At 44.9% G+C, this 6,051-nt stretch overlaps 1 long non-coding RNA gene across 1 annotated transcript; it reads right to left on the bottom strand.

Annotated features, from left to right (window-relative positions):
* Positions 1 to 352: 352 nt before the first annotated feature.
* LOC102477744 (uncharacterized) lies at positions 353 to 3,627 on the bottom strand. Its single transcript, XR_337442.1, has 3 exons — positions 3,575 to 3,627; positions 958 to 1,058; positions 353 to 437 (listed from the first exon to the last, which is right to left on the bottom strand). It is a non-coding gene; the product is annotated as an uncharacterized LOC102477744 (long non-coding RNA).
* Positions 3,628 to 6,051: the final 2,424 nt, after the last annotated feature.

Below are 6,051 nucleotides of genomic sequence, written 5' to 3' on the forward strand. Positions count from 1 at the left end.
AAATCCCAGGAGGAAAATGGAGAAGGGATTGTGGCATGGCCACTCCCCCTTGGGGAGTTATTTCTCACTTTCCCTCTCTCCATCTCTGTTTCTGGAGAGTACACATGTCCAAAGGAAAAAATCTAATTTTTTAAAAAATATATATATAGGATAGGTAAAATGCTGATAAAAAAAAAAAAAAAAAACTTTTGATAAAGAGGATCAGCTGAAAACTATACTGTTCCCTGGCCAAATAGGTTTCCAGCCAACTTTCAGGGAATGCTTCATTTATTCCTGTTCCTACTGTAACATCATATATGAAATACAAAATATTCTTTCATACCCTCATCACTGTCAACCACAAGTACTTCTCCTTCTTCTTCTTCTCCAGGTTTAATAACCTGAGTTTCATTTGGTGGTTTCTCTTGTTGAGATTGTTCTTCACTGGGCTTCTGGGCCTTGGAGGAAGGTGGGCACAAATAAAGAGTACTGTTATTAATACCATGGCACACATACACATTCTATGTAGAGATTACTAGTCATGAATAAATCTGAAGAGGTTTTTCCCTTTCTTTTCTTTGTAAGTACTGTTAAGATTACTCTTACTACATAGAAATTACTCTCAGGAAGAAGTTACCTACAAAGACCAATAGTAATTCTAGAAAACATTTTATTCTTCTCAGGGCTATGTTATTTGTTAATAATCATGACTGGGAAGTTCATAGGGCCTATTTCCAGGCTCATGTATGTGTGTGTGTGTGTGTGTATACATCCAGACAACACCTAAATATACATCTACTTTAACTATTGATAGTAAAATACTTCATAATTTTGAATGAGATGTCTCATTCACGGGATTACTTTTGAAAGTTTTTCAGTAGGAAAGTCCTTTATACAACAAAGTATGTAGAGTCAATAACTTTTTCGTTTTTTTTAAATTAATTTCTGCAGATGGAAATAAGATGTTAAGGCACTCACTGCCACTGGTTCAACCAGGCTGGGAGACTTTTGACCATCTTCTCTTCCTCTAGATCCTCTGGGTCTAGACCTTACTCGTGCACTCATGCTTTACACTGAAACTAGAAATTTGTGAATGAAAAACTAAAATAACAATTATACTTAGTAAAAATAGTAATTAGTAGTAAAAATAATAATAATACTTGACAATTTCCATGGCAAACTCATTGTAAATTATTTTTTTATATTTAGCAAGATTTCCAAAATAAATTGTGAGTCAGTAACAACTACACCTATTTTCCAATCACATCAAATAAGGCTATTTGTAAATCCCTTTGTTGCTCTCAGAGCCAACTTGGCAGAGAAGAAACCTTCAAGTACTAGATTAAAAAACAGGGGCTGGAGCCAGCAGATGGCATAGCGCTTGTGTTTCTGGACTTCCACATTGTTGATCAATTCGAGTCCCAGACCTGGTGGCCTAATACTCATGCCGGGCACATGTGTGCATGCCCAGGATCCCAGGAGGAGAACGAAGGTGAAGGGATTGCTGAGTGGCCCTCCCCCCCCGGGGGAGTTATTCTTTACTTTCTCTCTCACTATCTCTCTCTCTCTCTCTCTCTCTCTCTGACAAGCACAAGCACTCTAAGGCAAAAACCTCTAAAAACAAAAAAAAAAGGGGGGGGGGGTTCCTCGAAGATTGAATTTCATACCTCAATGACATTATGAAGAGATTTTGTAATATAAAGCCATAACCAGCTGTGCTCCTCTACCTAGGCCCCCACTGAAAACTCCTGAACCTGTCCTCTGTTGGTTCCAGGCACCTCAGACACCACCTTCACCTGACCCCTCCCCTCCATGGCCCACCTTCCTCCCTGTTTCAGTCCTGCCAGTACAAGTTCTCTGGCAACTGCACAGTCCAAGAGAAGGAAGGTGCCTTCAGCTCTGAGGTCCTAACTCTTTCGAGGCCAGGAAGTTAGGTCTCTTCCAGGTCCTAACTCTTCCACCGCCAGAATCCCACTGAGTCTTCCTCACATTCACTCAGACTTAAACCTCAGGAATAACTGATCTGCTACTGGCTGAATCTCAGAGGTGGAGAAAGAATCAAGCCCACAGGAACATAACCTGTACAACTTGGTGCTTAGCACATAGTTATTAGCACATGGTACTCATCAGCCAACAAGAAGGTGCATAGTGGGCATGGGGCTATGGCTCCCCATCTTCTCAGTCTCCTAGGTCCCCAGTGAACACTTCAGAGTCTGTCCTCTGTCGGAGGCCCTAATGACTCTGGAACTTACCTGCCTTCATCTGCCCCCCTCTTCTCCACAACTCATCTTTCTCCTTTGTTCAGTTCCCATCACTACATGACCCATGGTGGCAGCACCACTGGTGCGGACAAGAACAACCTCAAGGCCCTTCGTTCCCTGAGGCAAAGACCTCACTGCTCGACCCCCCACCAGAATTCCACTGGTTACTCTTAACATTTAAGTTTCTGTGACGATTGATCAGACCTACCAGCTGAATCCCAGGAAAAAGATAAGCCCCCAGGAACACTACCTGCACCCGCAGGGCTCTGCACTCACTGTGCACACACACCAGCCAATCAGAAGGTGTGCAATGGGCATGCACACTGAGGCCAGCATCTGCAGCACTCGGATTCCTGCCCCCCTCACCTACCCGCATCCCCAGGTCCCCACTGAGAACTCTGGAGTTTGTTCTCTGTCAGCTAGTACAGGCACCTCTGGGACTCAGGCAATACCAACAGCACCCCAATACTTGCCTGCCTTCACCTGCTTTGCCCCCCTCCCCTGTGGCCCACCTCCCTCCCTTGTTCAGCCCTAGATGGCCTACAGCAGCAGCACCACCTGTGAGGACAAAGACAACGACCTCAAGACCCTTAGTCTTCAGAGACCAAAACAAAACCTCACTGCCAGACCCACAGGTTCCTCCCCACACTCACACTTAAACTTCTTGGAGGACTGATCTGCTGACCTACTGGCTGAATCTCAGAGGCCAAGAAATAGACAAGCCAACAGGAACTCTACCGACACAGCTCCGCAATTTACCACAAGCACACCAGCCAATCAGAAGGTGTACAATGCGCTCACCAAAAAGACAGAAGAGAGACAGAAATTGAGAAATCACCTCCCAGGAGGGATGGCCATGCCACAATCCCTTCTCCTCCATTCTCCTCTCTGGATCTTGGGCACGCATGCACACACACCCGGCATGAGTTTTAAGCCACCGGGTCCGGGGCTTGAAGGCTACATGGGAGTCCAGCGATATAGCTATTATGCTAACTGCTGGTCTCCCCCACCCCCCGCTGAGGATTCTAAAGACTATCCACTGTTGGTCAGGCAAATCCAGGCACCTCAGAGACTTCAACATGTCCAAGAGCACCCCAACACTCATCCACCTTCACCTGCCCACTCTGCTCTGCTGACCACCTTCCCCGCTTGTCCTGGTCTGACAAGATTCTAGGAGACTGCACCACCTGTAAATAAAACAACACAGGACCACACAACCCAACTCTGCCTGGAGTTCACTGACTTATTTGCTTACACTTATGTTTACTCTTCACCCTTTAACTTAAGCAGAAAGCCTGGTACAGAATCAAGAAAGGAATAAAAACAGCACCCACCTTGAGTTGCTGCCTAAACACCACTTATGCAAGGTTGACTCCACCAGCCAATCAAGAGCTTACATTCTGGAACCTCAGAAGTGCACGTGGTATCATCCAGGTGTTAGCAATGGGGGTGTGTCACGTGGGCTATCTTTCCTGCCCACCTAACCCCTAGCAGTTCCATTCCACCTGGGGGTGGGAGGGTGCATGCGAACTTCCCAGTGCCAGAAGAGACATGTTCTTTGCTTCTTACTCCCACACCAGAACTTCACGTCCTTATGTATGTGGGAATGGTTCCAGCCCTACATTTCACTGGCAGATTTACTCCTTTCAGTGCCATTGCTGTCTTGGTGACCCTAAAGAGATATTTTAGTCTCCCCAGGAATGCATAATGCTGTTAGCCTCTGAAAGAGCACAAAGACATTTTTAAAATAAATTTTTGCTATAAGGTGCATGCACTCACTGGGCAGAATGAAAGTAAGAAAGCACAAGGGGTTTAGAGTGTGGCCACACTACAATTCCTTCTCCTTCATTCTCTTCCTGGGATTTTAGGCATGGACATATACCCTGCATGGTTTTGGTTTTGTCTTTGTTTCTGAATTATTTATTTAACTTTACTTATTATTATTAAAATTTGCTGCAGGGCACATGCACTCACAAGAGAGAGAGAGAGAGAGAGAGAGAGAGAGGAAAAGTGAGAAAGCAAGCCATCAGGTCTGGGACTCGAACCGCTGTCAGACGTGTTAAGGTGTCCAGCACCTTAATCACCATGCCACCTGCAGCCCCCACAAAGCCATTATAAGCATGATCTGAATCCAGAAAAAGGTGGAGAAAAGAATTGATAAATTCAAACACATAAACAAGGCTTAAACATTGCACAAATCCTGTGATCCAGCATTTCTTAGGACCCATGTTAAGGAAACCATATTGGATGAAAATAAAGATTTAGATACATGGGACTTCTAAAGCATTTTAGTTTATAATGGCATGATCGTGGACTTGCTATATGAATAAATTGTGGCACATTGGAAAATGAAATCTGGCTGACCACCAAAACCAATGTTGAATAATGTTTTCTGTCCCAGTGGTGCTGCTCACTTGAAGTTATGAACTCAAAACAGTCAGTTATGCAGCAGTGTGTATGTACAGCATTATCCTGAGAGAAGAGAGAAGTTTTGGAAAATCTCATTGGCCTCTATACCCCCAACCTTCTCAGACAGTAAGTGTACTTTGTTCTCCTGCACTTTCTGGGACTCCAGAGACAGATAGTTCTCAAAATGTAACCCAACAGATAAACTGCAATCCTCAGTCTCTAGCACCTGGTTGCACCTCAAAGGGCTTTACCACCACCTAGGTGGTGTGGTTCTCTACTGTCAGAGAAGGGGTGGGGTGAGGGGGAGTGCCAGTGCGGTAGCCCACTGTTTCTGCTTTGGATAAACAAAGGTAAGTAGGTGCCTAAGGGACAGAAAGAAGCTTACCCTGCCCTTCCCTGCCCCCTTACCAACCTCTCCAAAAAAAGCTTTCAGCCCTCGCATGTCCAGGCAGTTCTCAGACCCTTCGAATTACCCTTAGAGAAGCATACATTGAGAGTTAGAATTTAACTACCCTGTGGTAATAAAATTGCCAAATTCCCTGTCTTTCACCGATACAGAGTCAACAATACAACCAAGTGTAAAGAATATGTCATTCTGGGAACCAGCAGTTAGCGTAATGGCTATGTCGCTGGACTCCCACGTAGTCGACCGCGGTTCGCGTCCTGGACCCGGTGGCTTAAAACTCACACCGGGCGCGTGTGCGTGCGTGCCCAAGATCCCGAGAGGAGAATGGAGGAGAAGGGATTGCGGCGTGACCATCCCCCCGGGGGGTGATTTCTCGCTTTCCGTCTCTATGTCTCTCTCTGTCTGTCTGGCGAGTGCACGCGCCCTATAGCAAAAATCTCTCAAAAAAAAAAAAAGAATATGTCATTCTTCCTGATTTCACCAATCAGGAATAACCATTTTTAATATCTAAGCAAGAGCTGCTCCTACAGCTTAGATCTCTCTATTGATGAAGCCAAGACTTACTAGGACCAGATGGTGATCCAATAGTAGAATGAAAAGCTCTGCAAGGCAATCACACCTGGGAAAGTTCCCAGTTTGCAATGGGAAACTTCTCTGAGTTCTTAGGCATGTGCTTGCCCATGATCTGGGGCTGGCTGAGACTGGATTGCAACATCAAGACTACATTGGGGTGCTGTCTATCTATCTCTCTGTCTCTTCTGTCAGAAAAGGGAGGTGTCTCTCTCAGTCATGGAAAAAATAAATAACCTTTAAAAAAGAGTTATTGAGAAAGACTGAGTTCTCACACTTTGCAATCAGCATGAATTACCAGCTCTAAATTCAGCCTCTTGTTTCTCATTAGGTAAAATACTTTCATTGACTCTTAATTGTTTCCTGTTACCTCTTAGAAAGATTATCTGCTGTGTTGTCTTCCTGACTGGTGCTAATCTGCTGGCA

The sequence above is a fragment of the Tupaia chinensis genome, unplaced genomic scaffold (assembly GCF_000334495.1).
Source record: "Tupaia chinensis unplaced genomic scaffold, TupChi_1.0 Scaffold146051_1, whole genome shotgun sequence".
Classification (NCBI taxonomy): Eukaryota; Metazoa; Chordata; class Mammalia; order Scandentia; family Tupaiidae; genus Tupaia; species Tupaia belangeri.